Source organism: Ascaphus truei, chromosome 1, assembly GCF_040206685.1.
Source record: "Ascaphus truei isolate aAscTru1 chromosome 1, aAscTru1.hap1, whole genome shotgun sequence".
In the NCBI taxonomy this organism is placed as follows: domain Eukaryota; kingdom Metazoa; phylum Chordata; class Amphibia; order Anura; family Ascaphidae; genus Ascaphus; species Ascaphus truei.
The window spans coordinates 371798390-371821270 of record NC_134483.1 but is presented as its reverse complement, the minus strand read 5'-3'; the positions used below and the strand labels follow the sequence as shown (position 1 = coordinate 371821270).

General features: G+C 45.0%; 1 protein-coding gene across 3 annotated transcripts in view; it reads right to left on the bottom strand.

Moving 5' to 3' along the window:
- Positions 1-22881, bottom strand: part of ACSL1 (acyl-CoA synthetase long chain family member 1) — a 113473-nt gene that overhangs the window by 49939 nt on the left and 40653 nt on the right. For 2 of the 3 annotated variants that reach the window (XM_075610314.1, XM_075610292.1), the window contains exon 1: positions 9024-9181. The exons of the other annotated variant lie outside the window; for it this stretch is intronic. The gene's annotated coding sequence lies outside the window, so the exon portion shown is untranslated. Of the gene's footprint in view, positions 1-9023; positions 9182-22881 lie in introns of those variants that run through there. 3 annotated transcript variants of the gene reach the window in all.

The window sequence follows — 22881 nt, the reverse complement described above, 5'->3', positions numbered from 1 at the left end:
CCGCTTTTTCTAAAATCTTTAGAATCGGAGGGAAACAAAAAAACAAAAAAAAAAAAAAAAAAAAGCGAATTCTTGCAGCATTCTCCAATTTAACCATTAAAGAATTACTCAACCCTCGAAAAATGTTGTGTATTTTGGCTCTATACATTTAGTATACAGTTAAATATATTGCTGTATTAAAGCATATTTTTATGCGTTTAAAATAAAGAATGAGATATCTATACACACACTATAATTTAGTTGCCCGATTCTGCTTATTCACCACTCACGGATTCCCTATGTCATCAGAAACTGCAGTTTGTTAAAAAATAAATATTAATTTGTAACAGGTGGTTAAAGACTTGATAAAGCTTGCTAATCTTTAAGAGCCTTCCTATCCTCCCGAGTGCAGCGCTAGCAGATACAAATCACCTGTTGTCTGGGATATACTCATTAATTAGCAACTCTGCCAGTCAACATAATACCGGTACAGTAACTTTACAAGGGTGAGGGAACCAACCAAAAAAAAACGGAAATAAGGATTTCCAGTGTGTTAAGGGACATTGAATTCTGTTGAATATCACTAAAGTAGAAGGCGGTTGCGTTTATGGTCCATGCAGAGCTCGTGACCTCAGACAAGTCATCTCCCAGTGCAGAAAAACCACACACTTCGTGCAAGTGATTTTTGCCCAACGGGAGGAGGGATGGTTGAAAACAAAGATCATAATATTTTTTTTTTTGAAGTGAAACTTCTTTCGTGGCACCTAGTCCTGATAGAGCAAAACTGGATAGATGGGGGGCGAAATGTGAAACGGAAGTGACGTCACCTAATGGACGCCGCTCCGCTCACACGTCCCCTGTCCGCGGCGACAGCTGCCGGCGCCACCTCCTAATCGCCGCCACACCCCCCCACACACACCCGGCTGCTGACATATGCGGCGCGCCGCCGCTCCTAACGGCCCAACTGTTCCACGACCGCTGCCATGCCGCGCATGCGCAGTTGTGATGGCGCCGCTGACAGACGCCACACATGCGCAGAAGCGGCTGGCAGCGGCGTCGTCCCACCCACACGCTCCTCACGCCCATTGGCAGCGGCGCCATTCAGCCTTCCACTGCCGCGGGCGTTCGCGGGCCCCTTGTACCCCGCGGGAGGTGTGTGTGCGCAGATTGCGTGCGGGGTGTGCTCAGAATTTGCATAAGGGGGGGAGAGAGGTGGTGCGCAATGTTACACCCCGTCCCTGGCTGCAGCTGGACACATACACACTGACTGACCCACCCCCCCCACACACACACACACACACACACACTGACTGACCCCCCCACTCCCCCGCACACACTGACTGACCCACCCCCCCCACACACACACACTGACTGACTGACCCCCCCACTCCCCCGCACACACTGACTGACCCACCCCCCCCCACACACACACACACACTGACTGACCCCCCCACTCCCCCGCACACACTGACTGACCTACCCACACACTGACTGACCCACCCCCCCCACACACACACACACTGACTAACTGACCCCCCCCACTCCCCCGCACACACTGACTGACCCACCCCCCCCACACACACACACTGACTGACTGACCCCCCCACTCCCCCGCACACACTGACTGACCTACCCACACACTGACTGACCCACCCCCCCCACACACACACACACACACACTGACTGACTGACCCCCCCACTCCCCCGCACACACTGACTGACCCACCCCCCCCCACACACACACACACTGACTGACCCCCCCACTCCCCCGCACACACTGACTGACCTACCCACACACTGACTGACCCACCCACACACTGACTGACCCACCCACACACTGACTGACCCCCCCACACCCCCCCGCACACTGACTGACCCCCCCACGCCCCCCCGCACACTGACTGACCCACCCACACACTGACTGACCCACCCACTGACTGACCCACCCACACACCACACCCACTGACACACATACACAAGGAATTCACACTTAGTGCAAATAGCTAATACAGGGGATGTGTGCCGAGCACGCGCATTATAAGTCAAATTTATTTGCGTTTTGTCACTGAAATTGTATTTTGATTTTTAATTAAAACATCACCAATACAATACAAATACAATTTCTGTGACAAAAGTCAAAGAAGTTTCACTTACTATGCGCGTGCACAGCACACACAGCTTTTTTTTTGTAGGGGTCACATGAGAGAATATGCTTTTATGAAAGAAAACTGTCATCAGAACCCCATTTCCCCCACATTTTATTGTTCTGGGTGTTCATTCACACCGAAACCAGAAGGCATGAGTAGGAGAGATGGTTCGTTCAGAATCTAAAGTAGTTAAGGAATGTCTTTGTGATCCACATTTAATTAAGCATACATTATATAATAAAAATTTAAAAAAAACCTCAAGATTGATTGTATTGTTTAGTAGAGGCTCTTATTACCATGCTTTAAAATGTATGACTTTGTAATGGTAAGTGATCCTTAGAGGTGAAAATGCACTATGACCTCACATTCAAGATAAATCATCTTCGTTACACAACAGTAAGGTCAGTTGGCCAATGAGAGAGTGAGGAAATATTAGCAGTTATTTCCCGAGAAAAACCCACATTACAGAATTACCATTTTTAGCACTTCCTTTTTCAATCAGCCATAGCAATACAAGTTTGTTACTATTCTTAGACTAAACAAAAAAAAGTCCTTGTGATTATTTTATTCCTCAGTGAAAAAAAAACACGCGCGAACACACGCACACGCGCGAACACACGCACGCGAACACACACGCGCGCGAACACACACACTTCCCCAGCTGCTGAGGATCTGCCTCTCTCCCACACTGCTGCAGGCCTCCATAACTCTCCCACACCTTGGCCTCTCATGCCGATGGTTGCAGGAACACCCGGATTGCCAGCGCTGTGGGGGTTTAGAGGTCATGCCCAACTTTTGTCTGGCCCCAGCTCTCACATACTGCCGTGGCCCTGTCTCCCTCCTTGTCCTGTGCCAAGCCTCATGCCGGTGCGCCAGAAGCTGGGCCGAAAAAAAAAAAAAAAACACACGGTGAGAGAGGCCCTGCGCTGGACAGTGAGGGAGGCCTGCAGCTGCGGAGAGCCATAGTCCGGCAGCCCCCCGGGCTGCAAGATCTATGTAAGCAAAACAAGAAGGGAATGTAGGAGAAGCATACCTGAACATTTGGGAGATAAATATAAAAGTAGTGTTGCAAGGCATTTCAAAGCAGTATACAGTATGGGAAGCACCAGAACACTGCAAACAATAGGTTGATGGTTTCATTGGAGATACATGAAGGAGATAGACAAGAGACTGTTGCAGCAAAAATCTCAGTGGATTAATGTACTGGACAGCTTATTGCCATGTTGCCTCAACGAGAAAGTTAAATGTTTCTTTAAAATGTAGAGTTATCTTTGAAAGCCTCAGTATGTGATTAAATTGTTAAACATGGTTCTGCTTAAAGTTTGATTTGTTTTTATATAGTTCCAGAACATAAAACCTCAAGTCGGACGGAAGATTAGCATCGCTGACGGAATATGCCCACAAGGATGGGCAGAGAGCACGTCTGCCAGTGAACAAAACTTTGAGACAGTGCTGACATCTGACCCTAAAAACGCCAATGAGAAGTCCCTAGACAGGAAAGGATTCATCAAGCCATCGGAATAGCGAAGGAAGCCTCAAAAGAAAAACCAAGTAGTTGGGGCAATTTTAAAGCAAATGCCTATAAAACTATTGAAGTAGTTGGCGATTCCACATAATGTCGGATTACGTTTTGGGGACATCAAGTTTGTCCATATCCAGTCACACACCTTGATTGGGGCACCAATTTAAGCAACGTTGAACTGAGATGGGTATGAACACAGGAATCTGCTTCCGATCTGTATACCATCAATTGCTGAGCATTTAAAATCTGGCTTTATGACTCCATACAAAAAGGTAATGAACATATGACAAGGATGTTTGGAGATGGCGATACGGTCTACGTCCTGTAAATAACCATCATACTTAATAACCCCAAGGCGTTAAACTGTTAAGAGCATCAAACACGGAGCAAAATATAAAACTTGCAAGGAGTATGCTTATTGACTGAAGTGGATAAAGCAGATTGTTACACTTTATGCTGGAATCTACAACGGGATGGGACAGACAATAGAACATACTGTGTGCCATTTCTCCTATGGTAATACAGGTATAAGTTGATGGTACAAACTTCAGTATTTTAATTTTATTTAGTTTGAATTGTAATAATTTGATTACAGTGATGTTTTTGTGTGTACAGTATAATGTTAACGGTACATGGATTAATAGCATTTAGCTGAAATGAACTGTCATAAAATTACAGGTAGATTTCTCTAATAAGTTTCTGAAACAAAACTTTAGTTTACCGTCTAATGTTAGGAATATTTTAGAAGATGTGCAAGGGTGTCACTTACCCCCTCATCTGTTTTTTTGTTTTAATAAAAAAAAAAGGGGAGCACATCCACATTGTTGGTTTCATATCCAAGATAAAACAAGGACCACTTGTTCCTCTTTTGGTTATCCAATATATACATTTTCCTTAACCCAACTTCAACCCTAAAACAGTTCCTTCATCAAGCGTTGCATTGTGGTTTACATAACACGCTTTCCAATGATTTGCAGGCCCACCTGGCAATTACAAGCAAAAACAGAAAGAGCCATAAACACTTGACAGGACCCTCATGTGTTTTTCACCTCCGATGACCTCAAATCCAATGTATTATAGAACAGAGGCTCATCACAATGAAACAACAGCGCTAATTAAATGTATTTAGACACTCCATATTAAAAAAATTAAATAAAAAAAAAAAAGGAGAAGGTTACAGCATGTTAATTTCCAGGGACAAACAAGGGGACACTGATGGAGCAAAGGCACTATCATCAGAAAAAGGCCCAATAACACACACTCACTGTGTGTACGGGAAAGTAACCTTACTGATGTAACGTCACATAGATACTCAAATTAAAACAGTAGTGCTGGTCCTAAGTGTAATGCATAATTAATGTATTAAAACAGTTTAATGGTACAAGTTAAAATAAAATAGACCGCACTGAAGCAGATAAAAGTGAGGGGGGAAAAAAAAAAAAAACTATTAAATGATAGCAAAATGTGCGAATATCCTGAGAGGTATGTAATAACCAGCAATAGTTGGCTGGCGAGTTAATACCGAACAATGCCTCTGATAGATAGTCACGCTTACCTACTTGCCTAGGGGGTAGAGTGACCCAAACGACAAGAATAGCAGCAGTCGTGATGGTGGTGTATACTCAACACCATTTACAAGCAAGGCAATACAGTGGACATTTCTTGAATAATACACCTGATCGTCATTGCAGACAGCCAGAATACAGTCCTAATGGCCGAAATTACACATCCACTGAATAATGACTGTAGGAGTACAGCTAATGGATACCTTGCACAATATGCCCCCTTAGCACAGGTCTCTGTGAAAACAGGCTAGCGATAACACACTACAGGCATACCTCACATTAACGTACGCAATGGGACCGGAGCATGTATGTAAAGCGAAAATGTACTTAAAGTGAAGCACTCCCTTTTTTCCCCACTTATCGATGCATGTACTGTACTGCAATCATATATGTCCATATAACTAATGTAAATAAACACATTTGTAACAGCTCTATAGTCTCCCCGCTTGCGCACAGCTTCGGTACAGGCACGGAGCCGGTATTGCTGTTCAGGACATGCTGACAGTTGCATGTGCAAGCTGCCGTTTGCCTATTGGGCGATATATCCTTACTCGCGAGTGTACTTAAAGTGAGTGTCCTTAAACCGGGGTATGTCTGTACTATATACAAATGGATGTGTTAGACAGCGCATGGAGTATACGTGCAATTGAAAGTGCAAAAAGCTGAAGCTGGCATAGGCCCGCCACACAACAAGTAAATACATTTTGATGTCCAATGTGCAGAGCGCAAGTGAATGGTAGCTCTGTCATAAGCAGTCAGATACCACAAGACAAAAACAACTTATGCACAGTACAGGCATACCCCGCATTAACGTACGCAATGGGTCCAGAGCGTGTATGTAAAGCGGAAATGTACTTAAAGTGAAGCACTCCCTTTTTTGCACAAAATGTAATAGTCATATACGTGCAAAACTGATATAAATGCATTATTTACAATAGGCTCTATAGTCTCCCGCTTGCGCACAGCTTCGGTACAGATAGGGAGCTGGTATTGCTGTTCAGGACGTGCTGACAGGCGCATGCGCGAGCTGCCGTTTGCCAATTGGGCTACATGTCCTTACTCGCGAGTGTACTTAAAGTGAGCGTCCTTAAACCGGGGTATGCCTGTAGTGTGTGGTTTTCCTTCAGCTCTCACAGAAATGCCAGCGAGACAACAGGGTTAGCACCTCCTGGTACTGCACAGGTAATGACTGTCCCCTGGGACTTTGATTCTTTAGGGAGTCTGATAAGGGGTTACAAAGTGCTTTTTTCCCCTGCAGCACAGAGATGCCTTTCCCTACCTCATAATCACCACCACAATCATATTACATAATTAATCACAGCTTATTGCCTTACTAAATTAGTGTGCCAGATGTCATTGCAAGATAAAAATAAATAAATATACAAATGTTTTTTAGAGGGGGAATAGCTAGCGCAGAAGATATAGGATGGGCATATCCCTTACATAGCACCAGTTAACCACTTCACAGGTTGGCAGAGCATTACAAAAGCAGACCACCCCCTCACACAGCATTACATACTGTAGTTGAGGGGAAAACCTTTCGCCTATACAGAGACTAAGCCTTACTCTGTAGCTCATTGCAAGTCCCCCCTGCACAGAGAGGGCTAAGAGAGGTCTAGCATTACTGCATCATAGTGAGAACTTTAACAAGCCTGGCACCAGAAGTGCAAAAAAAGTTTATGCAATTATGACAGCACAGCTACTGCAAGACCGTCTAACCATCACACACAAAATGAGATACATTACTAAAATGAACCATAGTACATAAATTGAATGGGCAAAAGCTCCAGAAATGTATTAACAGAATTATTAAAGTATGTGTCTCCTCTATGAATTAGGCTGCAGAAGGCTACTAAAGTCCCAGTTTTATTCTCTCAACCGAGAGCAATGTAAAGAGTATTATAAAGTACAAACTATGCACCATATAAACAGAGATACTTTGACCTCCATTAGTTATGAGCCTTAGAAATAAAGCGTTAATTGCAGAAAACAGAATGAACAGCAGATCATCTGCCCCAAGCCTGACTGCAGGGGCAAAGCTTCCGGACTGACTTCTTGTTATTCTGCCCAGAGGAGCTGGGGTCCCTGCAGCCTGTACCCAGATGTGGGTCAGGTCATAGCACTGTCATTGGAAAGGCCAAAACTGCTCCGCCACTTATCTTGAGCCAAACAAGTAGGTGTCTGCCGCTTTAAAACAAATAAAGAAACAAAAACACTACAACAGTCTGCATTTCTACAGCAAGCTAGAGATAAAGAAAGTGAAGTCATCTTTTAGGATGTTGTGTCCACAAAGACTTAAAAAAAAATTTTCATAATGAAACCGATTCTTATGGTTTCCAGGAAGCACTATAGCACACGGATCTAGCCGTCTCTTGACCCCTTGAGCAATGTGTTGCTGTCATGGGGGTTGAAACAAGCACTTCCACTAGCCACCGTTTTGCGATCAGGAATGCAATGTACATGTATTAGTACATTCCTATGGCACAGTGCATGCAACTACACGATTTAAAGCCCCTTTGCCTTGCGGAAGAGTATTCTAGTCCCTCATTTATATGGAGCTAAACCATTCCCCGGGACTGGGAAGCCGTGTCACACCAGTCCGCCTGGTGCTTCTCACAGCGGTCCCAGTAACCATCAATGAATAAGCTGCAAGGGGTAGGTTACCATCAGGAAAAGCATTGTGGGGCGCAGAAAATCATCAACACTGCTTGACCCTCTCTACATTGCTGTATAGTTGCTCCCAAGCCAAAGAGAACCTGCAGTTCGTATCAGAGGCTTTCAACTCAAATGTATTCTCAAGAAATATAAATCAAACACTATCTGCACAAAACTCTGGAAGAAGGGATGCTATCAACAGTCACGATGCATATATTTCACAAGATGCCTGGTCACTATTCAAGCTGTTAGATTAGGTTGGATGTTGCACATCAGGTGTTAGGTGACCAAAAGAAAGATGACCGACAAGAATGGATAATCTGGAAATTGCTGTACCAATTAGTATCCCTGGGTTTTTGGGAACCGTGCACGCAATCTTACCTAACCCCTATGCAGCCACAGGATCCCGTGCATATGATGCTGGTTACGCATTGCTAGACTCAGAGCGACCCAACAGGAAGAGAGGCCTCGCGTGTGTGTGCATGGAGAGGCTGGAGGAGCGTGTGTGTGCATGGAGAGGCTGGAGGAGCGTGTGTGTGCATGGAGAGGCTGGAGGAGCGTGTGTGTGCATGGAGAGGCTGGAGGAGCGTGTGTGTGCATGGAGGCTGGAGGAGCGTGTGTGTGCATGGAGAGGCTGGAGGAGCGTGTGTGTGCATGGAGAGGCTGGAGGAGCGTGTGTGTGCATGGAGAGGCTGGAGGAGCGTGTGTGTGCATGGAGAGGCTGGAGGAGCGTGTGTGTGCATGGAGAGGCTGGAGGAGCGTGTGTGTGCATGGAGAGGCTGGAGGAGCGTGTGTGTGCATGGAGAGGCTGGAGGAGCGTGTGTGTGCATGGAGAGGCTGGAGGAGCGTGTGTGTGCAAGGAGAGGCTGGAGGAGCGTGTGTGTGCAAGGAGAGGCTGGAGGAGCGTGTGTGTGCAAGGAGAGGCTGGAGGAGCGTGTGTGTGCATGGAGAGGCTGGAGGAGCGTGTGTGTGCATGGAGAGGCTGGAGCGCTGCACACATGGGCAGCAATCACCCCCCCAGCATGTGCAGCCAAATCAATGAACACAGACCTCTCCGCATGCTGCAGAAACACCGTGCTCGCTTTATTACCCTGTTACCCCCACCAACGCTTCCGTGGGCTCGTGCTGTGAGTTTGCAGATAAGCTCGCACTTACCTTTCCCGCTCTCCTTAACAAAACAGCAAAACAACTTGCATACCAAGTGCCTCGAGCTGTGTTATTTATATATGTATATGTATATGCAGCGAGCCGGTCTGTGCTGTGTCTGCAGTGTGCATGCGCCTCCCAGGCTGCACTCCCTGGTTATCTGCAGATAGACCCTCCCCCTTCTCTACATATAAACCAGCCCCCTTCCCTGTATACTCCCTCCCACTGCTCTCTGCAGCCACTCCCCTCTCCCCTTTACCTTGTGGCCCATTTTTGTCTCCTACATTTGCACGGTGAAAGGTCATGTTTCAAAATGTATGCACAGCTGAGATAAAATAGGATGTATCAAAGAAAAAAAACAAATTAATTTGAAAGCAAGGGTTTTATTTCTTTGATGCAATGAATGTATTTTTCTCCTGATTTGCCAAACATGAGACTTTGCTACGTACTGTAACCCCTTGTGTCTTTGCAGCTGCACTAAGAGCCAACTCATGCTTGCTACTAAATACTGATTCAGCACAGAAAGAAGCTCCAGGAACCATGAGTGCAAATCTGAGAAGTGAACTGCTCTAATCCATCTCATCTATTAAATCTAACTGCCATCCCCATTCAGCACGTCCTTCTTGAGCATGATACATTGTTCCCATTTACCCCCAAATGTGAAAATATAATTCTTAGGCCCGGGCCATAGAGGGGTGGGGAGAGGGGTGGGGAGAGCGGAGGCGCGCTAACGCTGAGGCTCGCCTGCTTCAGTCAGCGCGATTGCACGGACTTGCAGGCGAGCCAGCGTGCGCGAAGGGAGCCGGGGGGAGGTGGTTGGAGGCGGGGCAGTGACGTCGCTGGGCCAATCGCCCGCGACGCACTGATGTCAATGTCACGGCGCTGACGTCACGGCGCCGTGACGTTGACGCTGCTTAAGGCTGCTTGGATGTTTTCAGCCGACAGCGCGCTGAAAAACAGCTTGGCGCTCGGCTGAAAACTCCAAATCCTGAGCACGCCTGCGGACGCTCGCGTGAGCCCCCTCTCAAGGCATCCTCATTGAGGATGCAGGGGCTCAGCGCGGAGCGTCCGCACGCCTCATCGCTGCTTGTCCGTCTATGGACGCAGCCTTAGGCTTCTCTTGAAAAATACACATACCGTTACAATATAAAAGTAGGTATCACCCTCCAAAAGATATGTTAGCAACAAATTTACAGTCTTTGGGATCCATGTATCAAGGTAATTGCAGCGCCAAACCAGGGCATTTTAATCCTGCCCTGCCTGTCCTAGTTTATGACTTGGGGAGTGTGAGTTTGAGCAGTTAGTGCTGCACATATACTGAGCTATATCACATTCTGCACCCACCCCCAAATCTGCCATATCTGAAATGTTGTGCAGCCATGTGCCCCTGGCTATGTACATATTCCTGCCCAGTACTAGGGGTGGGGGGGGAGGGGGTGAGCTCACTCCTGTGGTACTGCCCAATTACTGGGGTTTAGGAGTGGGGTACACCCCTGGTATAAAAGATGGCTCCCTCCAAAATGTAGTGGTCTGGAGTTCTGAAGTGGTGCAAGGCCAGTATCCAGCTCACGATCACAAATCCCCTGCTGCTAATTGAGAGGTGACTGCCAATCACTGTATCAGAGCCAGTTAAATGACTGGGACAACTGCTATAGCTGAGAGGTGCTTGAAAACCACTGTATCAGAGGCATATCCGTCCAAATTGCTGCTAAGTCTGAGATGTGCTTGAAAACCATTGTATCAGCCGAGTGCAAGTGGTAATCGCCCAGAGATGCCTCTGACGTACAAGACCCCCAAGATTGGGGTTATCATGTATACTCCACTCCTTTATTGCATTGTTCCGGGGCTGAGATGTGCGTGAAAAACATGGTATCAACCGAGTGCACGTGGAGTTTGGCCAGGTGGGGATATCTGGCAGGAGGCCAGAACCCCCAGGAAGGAAACACCAGCATGTGCTCCCTTACTTTGAACTGTTCCAGGGCTGAGATGTGCGTGAATAGCATGGTATTACTGTAGCTGAGGGCACGCGAGAATTAGCGCAGGGATGTCTCTGAGGTAATGGAGCTCCACGATTGGGATTCCCAGTGTGTGCTCAACCACCATCCTACAAGTGTATGCGGAGTTGCCAGGTGTGGATGTCTGGCAAGATGCCAGAACCCTCAAGAAGGAGCTGCTAGCATGCACAACTTGAAATTGGATCATACAGAGGGATCCTGAGGTGTGAAGGCGGTTCCCGCCAAAATCGAGTGAACCGCGAGCAGAGTTTACAAGATGCAAGCTGCAGTTTTACAAATCAGGTCTGGCTTGGCACGAAAGCCATAGCCACGCCCTTTCTTCCATGTCTGAAGACACTGATCTAATTGCATGTAGTGTTGCCGGATGCAGCTATCACAACCAACAGACGCACGTGTTGACTACACAAGTCAGAGCTTTGCCTAAACTGATCCCGGTCACATCGTTTCACAATATGTCCGAGCAATCAGCGCAACGATTTTGGCAGTCAGAAGGGCTCTTGCTGATCCAACTCAACGGCAAAGATTTCCTGCAGCTCCTGTGCACGTTGTATCCCCGACCAGAAGGAGAGCTGGATGTGACGTCCCGCTGCGGGCGATGTGATGTGCGAGTGATGTGATGTGCCCTACCTTCAGCCGGTGCTGAAGAAGGCCTGTGACCAGCCTATGTCTGCACTATACCCGGGTGAAGTGCGAAGCTTCTACCAATTGATCCGCAGGCTACAGACGCTGATGTAGAATGCCTCTGCGGATGAGATGAGAGATTATATGCCTGTAATCTATGACCTCTTACACCCTGACCGAGATGCGCCAGTGATTAACCTTTGCGAGGTGTAGTACAGTGCAAGTCCTGACTCAGGAGAGGAGAGGATTCAATCGGAGCTGACGTTAGGGGAGAGAGCTTCTTTTCCTCTAAAAGTGTGAGTACTGCACTACCCTGCAAACCAATGCTGAACTTACCTGTCGCAACGCCAGCCAGTGTTGGAGGTCCCAAGGTCTTTTCCTTTTCTGCGATGAAGCAGGAGCAAATCCGTATTCTCCAGGATGCCACTCGTTGTCAGGGGAAATACTGCCAGATTTAATCTCCGGTGACCAGCTCCAAGCAGGAGGTGCCAATGGCTACGATATCAGCTTCCAAATGGAAGAGCAGTATGAGTGCATCACTCGTAGAGGTACTGGACAGTACTTCCACCGTTCCCGATCTAAAGGTTGTCTCATCAGTCCCAGGAACCAGAGATCTATCCAGTGGTGGTGAACCAGGATGTCGATCCGTCCTGGGTGGAGAGCCAAGCTGTGACCAACCGGTTCCAGCAGTGGTGTAAAGAGGTTAAAAAGGCCCAAGATCTGGCCACTGCAAATGTTGCCGCCTTGGAGGATCTTATGTCCCGTCTTCTGGTTAGCAATGAGGATATAGATTCAATGATTGCGTCATGCGGCTGAGGGCGACCCCAGGTATATGTGAGACCGGGACTTTCATACTTTTCATCCGTCAAGATTGGGGCTCAGGACACTCTAATTGCTCCCGTGACGGAGGTTACTGCTTCCGGGCAGAAACTTGACATTTCTGTGCCAGCCCAACCCTGTGCCACTTTCCCTATTGCTACCCCAGTGCCCCGAAAAGAGTCCCTAGGGCTAAGTGTGAAGTACCGACCCATGTCACCCTGACCCCATCCCCAGTGATGTCTGTTATCATCAAATGTACCACCGATAATATGAGCGTCAATGTATCTAACTCTGCTGTGGGGACTGTTGCATTGAATTGGTGGGATCCAATGTTCAGGGGGTACGTGCCACATATGAACAGAACACGCTTTGGGCTAGAGAAGGTCAATCAAGTAGATCACTGGTGGGAGGAAAGGAATACACTCCTGAGCAAGAGGCTGAGGTAATGCGCGATCGTAGCAAGGATTATGATATGGGGCTTATCTCCTCTCCAAGTATGGAGGAAGGCAATTTTGAGAATCCCCACGAGGAGCATTTATTCTGGGTGCTGCCAGAGCAGGCGTGTGGTCAGAGCCTCATGAAACATAGCCGAGCTGATAGTGTACGAATTCAGCGCTTCCGCAAGTCTCATGGATATGATTATCCCTATTTACCTGAGCCCTTAATGAGAGAAGCGGAGGAGTATAGGGAGGAATGGTACGTAATGCAGTGTTAGACTATATGGGACCCAAACAGGTAGTCAGGGCCACTACACTGAAGATCGTATAGGGTACTTAATGCGGGTGTGGCATGTAGGCCGTAACATCTACCCTGACCAGGTTGAGTACCTAAGTGAAAAGGGGAAGAAACTATGCTATTTGGTAACAGTGCTGGATAGAAATGGTAAATTGATCTGCAAACCTGATCCAGCCCATTACTATTAGATATGTGGGTTGCCACTAAGGATCTATGCTGCTGTGTTCTATTATGGGTTCTCCTTTTCAGGAGTGCCCTGTTAAATGTTGGTTATGAACTGTTGTGTTTTGCACTTTACTGTTTGCAGTTATGTTATTTTATAAATTAGTTGGTGGTAAACAAATTTATCTACCTCATACAGAGACGATGAGGAGTTTTCACCAGGGGGAGTGTGTAGTAATGTGACCCTGGCTATGTACATATTCCTGGCCCCGGTACTATAAGTCCTGGTAGGTGCAGGCAGTGCTGGGGTTAAACTCCTCTCACATGGGCCAGCATGTGAGTCTCCCCATTGGGAAGTTATTTTGTTGCGGTTTCCAGGTGCTATGCAATAGAGATTCCCTGTGAGGGAAGGGTGTGTGCCCTGCTCAAACGCCAAAGAGGGTGTAATTAAATATTGCGTGCAATGTGTAGAAACTTCAAACACTTAAAGTAGCTGAGAGTTGGTGCTAGCAGGAAGTAAGTATTATGGCAAAATGGGAGAACAGAAATACTTCCTTAGTTGCTGCACTGAGAAGAACACCCCTCATCGGGCTTAAAATATCTTTTATTTAAACGTAATGAATAAAATTATAAGTGTTGGAGTAGACACGATATGGTGGACCGAAATTATAAAAACAATGAAAACTGGTCTAGGTTGCTTAATTAGAACGCTAAGGTAAAGCTATTAGAATCACCTATTATTTAATTGGTAATCATAGTCATACGATTGAATTGGCTATGATCTGGGTGACTCAGCTTAATAAACTTGTCTAAGATGAATAATGGATCAGTGCACAGTCTTACACACACCTAAGTTTTAATTGTTTTTATAATTTCGGTCCTCCTTTGGTACTTCCCAGTTACTGGAGCTTTGAGTGGGGTACACCCCTGGTATAAAAAAATGGATCCCTCCAAAATGTAGTGGGCTGGATTTCCCAGTGTGCCTGATCCTTTGGGAGTAGGTGGAATGTCCACCTTGCCCCATCAGGGGGAAAGGTGGGTTAAGGCTAGACCCGGGGCATCAAGCTCCTGGGGGGCTTAGTCAAGGGAAGAAATGGTCCTGTGAGCACAGCTCTGAGGCAGCGGTCCCAGTAACTACTACAGCGCACGCCTCGGCGTGCACTGTGCAATCAAGCCCCGCCCCCCAGTCAGGCCGGTCCCAGTTCCTACCTTGTCGCGCACCTTTCCCCAACGGTGCGCGACAGGTTTTCAGGCAGGCAGAGGAATTTGAGATTAGCATTTGCGACGGAGGCGTGGCCACGCCCCCGCCGGCGGTTCAGCCAATGAGGGCGAACCAGCCGCGGGATGTCATGGCCACGCCCCCGCAAACCCACAGCCACGCCCCCTCCTGTTGCAAACCTTCCCTCTCCCCTCAGACCGCCGATTGCGGTGTAGCGCTGTGCACGCGCCGCCCCCGCACGCGCCGCCCCCCCTCCAGGCGCGCATGCCACAGTGAAGACTGGGGACTCACCCTGACCATGAAAAGGAATGCAAGCTACAAGGTGTCAGTGACCTGGATTGAGAAGGGGTTCAGGGATTGCATCTCTCTTGCATGAGAGACAAATGAAGATATTTAATATGCCATCAATAAATGCAGTTGAACTGTTAGTGGACTGTGACTGCATTATTGGAAGTATTTCTGTGGGGAGAATCTCTGCCCGTGGTAGAGCCCTGCAGGGTGGAGGTGCTGCACCAAGAGAAAAAACTGTCCTGTTGTTCCATTCCCCATACCATCGCAGAGACTCAGTCCACCTGAGAACCAACAGGTGGGCACCACAGCAGCATTAACACCATAACACCTGCAAATCTCCCTCGGGGGGTGGGGGGGGGGGATAGGGGTGTTACAGTCGCACTCTCCATCCAGTTGGTAAAATTTACCTCCCCTTCTCTGAGCCGATTCTGGCATCTACCGCCCCTCTGAAGCCCCACTACAATTCCTGGCTGATATCACTCACTTTATTGGCTCAATTTCCTCTCTAAATGGGAAGTGTGAGCTGGTCTTGGGGATTTCAACCTCAATTGGCATGACCCTCAAAACAACAAAACCCGGACACAACTCAAGTCACTAACCTAACCCAACTAATTTCCCAACCCACACGGACAAACCTGAAATTTCACAACCATTCCTATCTAGAGTGGATTCTATCCTCTTTACCAACAAAATCCAATCCTCTGGTATCTTACCTGACAGTCTCAGTGAGCATGCAATACTGTACTGTGTAAGGAAAATCAGGCTACCCCAATCAAGCCCTAAAGTTCTACTCACAAGAACATTTAGAAACTTTAACCTGCAACAGTTTGTGGCTGATCTTACCAGCTACCCTTGGTACAGATCCACTTGGTACCCGACCCCTATTCCACGCTTGATTATTTCCAGAGGTGTTAAAACTCTGTGGCTGAGGCCCCCCTGCGGTCGGCGGCGCGCGCGGCCGCGTGCACGCGGGCCACTAGCCCCTTACCTCAAGAGTGCTGGTCCCCGCTGCCTCCTTCCGACAGGACTGATTGCGTGCTGTGACGCGTCAGGCCACCGGTGCTACAAGCTCCTGGTGATTTGCAGCTCTGACGCGTCATGTGGTGCGGCAGTCAGCCAATGAGGAGGGGAGGAGGGGAGCTGTTAAGCTATGGGAGAGAGGGAGGCAGCAACGCCGAAAAAAGTCAGCTGCAGACCGCAGATCGCAGTGCAGTGACTTGCACGCGCCGCCGGCAAGCCAGGCAGCCATGCGGACGCGTGCAGTGGGGCCTCAGTCTGTGATACCCATGCTCTGCTATGCAGAATAAGAGTAATGGGGACCCACCTTCCGCGTGGTACAACCTACCTTATTACGCTTTACCATTTTAGGGATGCCTTGTGGAAAAAATGCAAAGTAACTGGAACTATCAAGGATCTAATAGCTACAGATGCCTGCCGAATACATGCATAAGGCAAACAAGACAAGCAAAAGCTCAATACTGTATTACTCTGACAATTGTCACCAAAATACATCAAATCCAGCTAACTTCTGGTAGGTTATCAACAATATATTCCAGCCTTCTAGTCATCAACAACCATCTAATATCAAAAAGGAGGATACTACTCTGACAAATCTCACTGACATAGCAAACGCATTCAATGAATACTTTGTGGGGTGTGCTACTTTCCTACTATCAAAGCGCAATCCTAACTGCAATCATGAAGCTCAACCTGTGAGAACCCCTATAGCCCGAGCCTCTTCCAACAGTGCTCACAAATTTAAATTTGTTCCAGTATCTGTAGGGGAGATTACGCAAGCGCACCTCAAACTAAAACTAAGCACCCAATGTGGGCCTGACATACTTCAATCAAAGTTCCTACGACTCAGTGCCCCAGCCATTGCCAAACCGCTTGCCTCCCTAATCAACTCTGTTTTGTCTACAGGCCATATCCCAAAGACCTGGAAAACTGCCAGAGTTGTCCCAATCTTAAAAAATGGGGTCAAAAACACTGTTTCCAACTACAGGCCAATCTCTTTTCTTCCAGTATTATTCAAAGTAATGGAAAAATGTGTTAACTCCCAATAAAGCGATTACTATACCAAGACAAATTTCCTTAGTCAACTCTAATCTGGCTTTTGCCCCAAACCCTCCACAGTAACTACCCTCCTGAAAGCAAGCAGATTCGGGGTGGAATGAAACTGGGACAACTTACTGGTGCAGTATTCCTAGATTTTGCCAAGCCTTTTCATACTGTTCATCGTGTTATCTTGTTAAACAAGCTCTAGTGTTCTGGAATAGGGGAACACTCTTTAAACTGGTTTCACTCCTACATATCGGGTAGATCCCAATATGTGTCTATATCTCGGGCTCTAACTTAAAACCCTGGGATGTCAGGAAAAAACGGAGACTAATCTCCTGATCCAGTGCTCAAAATGATACTAGAAGACTACATCTCAATAGTAGTTGTATCAATTAAAAGTTCACATGTGTTGATATAACCAGGAAATGAATGTGAGTATAAGCAGAAAGTGATAATTAATGCTCACAGTTTGGGGTGTATGAATGGTATATAGATATCTTTGGATGTAAGGAAACCCATAAAGTAAGGGAAACCTTGCCCATAAATCTAAAAGTCCATCAACCCTTAGAGCTAGACCTCTGATAATTCAGTACTTGGTCCCATAAGGGTACTCAAGACATTCGTTTGTGGAGTCCTGGAAATCTCAGCTCAATGGGGAAATGAAGAAAGATTCTTCCCAACAGGGAAGGATAATGGTGATGCACTGCGTATCAAATGATGAATGGTGTGTTCCAAATGGAGGAAGTGCGACGGATGCTGGATCATGGTATCAAAAGAAGTTTATTGAACGTATAGCAGCATAACAGGTAAAAACGAGAATCTTGAAGGGAACCTCTGACGCGTTTTGTGCAATCCGTGCACTTTGTCAAAGAGTAGTGTTCCCTTCAAGGTGCCGATTCTTTATGGGAGCTGCTACTGGGAGTACCGCCTCCCAGAGCCACAATAGATCCTTTCCCATAGGGTTGGGAGCCTATGATGGAATATGCAGCCTGAGTGACAGCGACACCGGCCACAGTTAACCAATAGGAGAAGGCACTAATACAATACAATAGAAAGAGTAGTTTTACTCCAATAAATGAGAAAAAGAAAAATATATAATAAAAACATAATAAGGGTAATGATTGTTGAAACGTAAATGATCAATTGCAGTTTGAAAGAGATAAAATGGACTATTTGCGTAACCAAATGTATATTTTGCAGAACCCGAACCGTCAACAGAAACCAACAGGACGGTGGTGGCCAAAAGGACGGTCAGATGTGAAAGGCGATAACCACAATAGCTCAACACCACGCAGATCCATTTTAAAGAAAAAGAAAAATTGGAGAAAAACATCGAGCACTTCTGGAGCCTCAGATAGTGATAATAAATCACATGGTGTATCTTTTTCTAGTGATGAGCCAGCCGAGAGACAGGACACATGAAGGGAACGCGCTGTACCCACATGACGTTATTCCAATAAAGAAGAAAAAACATCTCCACCACCATTATTTGCACAACGTGGTGCAAAAAACTACAAAGGACAAGGCGCTCCAAAAGGAGAAAATCAAGCAAACAAGAGAAAGATATATCATTAGATAATATGAATAACATTATCAATTTATCTAAGGTGGATTTTTCAGAGAGTAAATTGTCACTTTTAAATAAGGGCCTTAATTTTGCCCCCTCTGAAAATTTCAAACTCTTTGAGACAACTATTGATTTTCAGAAATTTGTGGGAAAACTTGTTCTAAAGAAATGCTTTAGTGTGAACAAAAAGGCAGGGGAAGTGGAATCAATCACCATTGGACCACTGGGGGCTGTCCTGCATGATAACCCCATAGGGGATCTGCAGCATCTGCCCCCATGGGATTCAAGCAGTGATTGTGCACTTTCTAGCTTTCAAGATTTCTGTACCATGCAGGATATGAACAATTTATGGATAAATAACAATGTTGAGACAGAAAAAAATGATGAAATGTCTTCTTTTCTGCTAGGTTCGGTCGATTCGGGATTAAGAAATAGATCCATCTTTTATCCAACCTACCTTAAGGACCCCCACATCCGGACATTTGAAGAGCTGGTCGAACGAGATTTACACATACACATACAAATATGAGGAGTGATGAATTTATGAGATTAAAAAATCTAAAAAATAATAAAAAATGTATTATCAAAAATGCTGATAAGGACGCAGCTATAGTCAACCTTGACATCAATGACTATAGCAAGGAAGCCCTTAGGCAACTTTCAGATAAAGATTCTTATCTAAAATTACATGGAGACCCTACCAGTATTTTTCTTTCCCAGCTAAAAAATATTCTGGATGTGGGTGTCATACTAAATGTCATCAATGACAAAGAAAGGGCATTTTTGTATGCTATTGATCCAGTCATTCCTATCTTCCACCATCTCCCAAAGATCCATAAGTCTCTGACCTGCCCACCTGGCAGGCTAATAATATCGAGCATTGGATCTTTGGGAGATGGTCTTTCAAGATACATTGACTGTTTCTTACAACCCCTTGTTCATCAGTTGCCCTCATATTTACGGGACTCCACGGATCTGCTCAATTCACTCCAAAACTTCATTTGGTCACACACTTATAATTGGATTACACTTGACGTCACATCCCTTTATACTATAATCAATCACCAGCACGGCATTACAGCCATACAGCACTTTTTGGACACATCTTGCACTTCACTGGCACAAAACACTTTCATTGTAGAATCCATATTATTTCTGTTGACACATAATTATTTTTTATTTAATAAGGAATATTATCTTCAACAGCATGGCACAGCTATGGGCACTTCTTTTGCACCCTCCTATGCAAATTTATTTATGGGCTTTTGGGAACAGACACACATCTACAGTGACACTAACAAATTCAGGCACCATATTATTTTTTACCATAGATTTATCGATGATCTTATATTAATTTGGGATGGTGACACTAAGACATTGAGCAGATTCGTGGAGACCCTAAATTATAATATATATAATCTACATTTCACATATACAACTCATATACAACATATTTGGACATTCTTCTATTCATTGATCTGAATAATTTGATTCAGAGTGACATATACCGAAAAGAGAACTCGAGAAATGCCCTATTAAGAGCAACGAGTAGTCACCCGAGATCCCTCATTCGAGGGATACCTAAGGGTCAATTTTTAAGATTACAAAGGATTTGTTCTAACTTGGATATGTTCATAGATCAATCCAAAGATTTGGCACTGAGATTCGAGCAAAGGGGTTATGATCGAAATTGCATACAAACCGCCTTTGAAAATGCTTACTTTATCACAAGAGAAGAACTATTGAAAGGTATGGTTAAAACTAAAAATACTAACAACAAGAAAATTGTATTTAGAAAGAATGGACAGGATAACAAACGGTCTGGGGGTGGTTCAGTTGAAAACAATATGCTGTTTATTACACAATTTAGTCGTCAATCAGACGATATAAAATCCATTATATCTAAACATTGGCATGTTTTACAATTGGACTCTACCCTCAGACCGTTTGTCCGGAACCGACCTAGATTTACATTTAGGGGGCTAATACCCTCTCCACACATCTATCCCCCAGCATGTATCGAGCTCCAACCATACAAACCAAAGGGTTCCTGCCTCCAAGAGGCTTTTTCAAGTGTGGATTCTGCAGTGTATATAAGTACGCAAAACCGACTAAGCTGGTTTCATCTCGAGTTACTAAAGATACATACAGAATCAAGACATTGATCACTTGTAATACTGATTATGTTATCTATTCCCTTAGATGCGGTTGTGGAAAAACTTATGTTGGTAGAACCATCAGAACACTTAAAAACCGCATCATGGAACGATCAAGAAGGGTGACATAAGATTTCCGGTCTCAAGGCATTTTACAGAATGCCCAAAGGGCAACATCGATTCCTTCTCTTTCAATGCTCTTGAACACATTCCATTACCTATCAGAAAGGGGAAAAGGCTGAACATTCTTAATAAAACAGAAATGTTCTGGCTCTTCTCATTGAATACACTTAACCCAACAGGGATAAATACAGATTGGGAACTCAAACATTTTCTCATTTAAGATCTTAAATATAGATGGATTGGTTATGTTGAGTATAATATACATCCTCAACATTTAAATATGTATTTAGATATCCACGCGAGAGACTAAGTTTGATGTTCTCAACCTGATTATTATCCATTTCACCCAGAAGTACAGATACATTTTTGCATACAATATCAAATATATTATACATATTTTGGAAGATTTGTTGTAATGACTTATAAGAATACATATAATCAGTTCAATATGGTGAGATTATAGATTTTTGTAACTCCTCCATATATATCCAATTGTCTAGATATAGTTTGATATTATCATGGATATTAGATTCATGTGTTCATTTGATGTTGTGTTGTAGAGATCAATATGTGAATACGTTTATATATAGTAAGAATAGAATTAATTTTGATTCATTAGGATCGTTATGTTCCAATTAGTTATATATATATTACATTATATCATGATCAGTCTATATACATCAGAACACATGACATTTAATGCCTATTATTGATTAGGATTTAATGAATTAAGTTAGACTGGAATCTTGTTTCTTTTAATAATTTGTATTATTTCTCTTACTTCAATAAGTTTTTTAAATGGTTTGTTTTGTTGAATTTTGGCTATATATGTGATCAACGGTCGCTGAAGTTCTAAAATCACTGGTGACATACATCTTTGCAATTGATCATTTAGGTTTCAACAATCATTACCCTTATTATGTTTTTATTATATATTTTTCTCATTTATTGGAGTAAAACTACTCTTTCTATTGTATTGTATTAGTGCCTTCTCCTATTGGTTAACTGTGGCCGGTCTCGCTGTCACTCCGGCTGCATATTCCATCATAGGCTCTCAACCCTATGGGAAAGGACCTATTGCGGCTCTGGGAGGCGGTACTTCCGGTAGCAGCTCCCATAAAGAATCGGCACCTTGAAGTGAACACTACTCTTTGACAAAGTGCACAATGAAACGCATCAGAGGTTCCCTTCCAGATTCTCGTTTTTACCTGTTATGTTGCTATATGTTCAATAAACTTCTTTTGATACCGTGATCCAGCATCCGTCGCACTTCCTCCATTTGGAACGCACCATTCATCGTTTGATACGCAGTGCACCGCCATTATCCTTCCCTGTTGGGAGGAATCTTTCTTCAACCCCTGGAATGTCACCTGCGGAGTCTCGCAAGGCTCTGTTCTGGGGCCCCCTAATCTTTTTAGTCTTCAATAATGTTCTACCTACAGCTTGCAAGGGCGCTTCAATGCACATGTATGCGGATGACACAATGTTATAGGCACACAGCCCTAGCCTCTCTGACCTTGGACACATACTTCAATCTGATTTTTCAAGACTTGAAAACTGGATTTCCCAAAACAAACTGTTTTAAACACTGACAAAACTGTATTGGTGGCATTTGGGTCTAATGCTAAATTTCTAAAGCTACCAATGACAGAGCTACAGACCAGAACCAACTGTCATACCATCGTAGCCCCTGTCACTAGTTTTAAATATCTGGGCATATGGGTTGACATCCATTTAACATTTGGGTTGCATATTGATTGATACTCATGACATCTAAAACTTACAGTATGACAAACTAGGACCACTTTAAAGGAACAAATCCTCTCTAAGCCCGCTGGTCTGAACGCGCTTTGCACAGCAAATGCTAATGCCAACTATAGACTATGGGGACATGATATATGGTACAGCACCCCAAACGCACCTTAACATACAGGACACCCTCTACAACTCAATATGCATTTTTGTAACTACAACACACATCATTGCAAAATGCTCAAATAACTTGATTTCTCTTGAATCTAGATGCAAAGTAAATTTTTCCTGTCTTGCCTTCAAATTCTTTCTGGACAAGCTACCCATCTATCTGAACAAGCTCCTC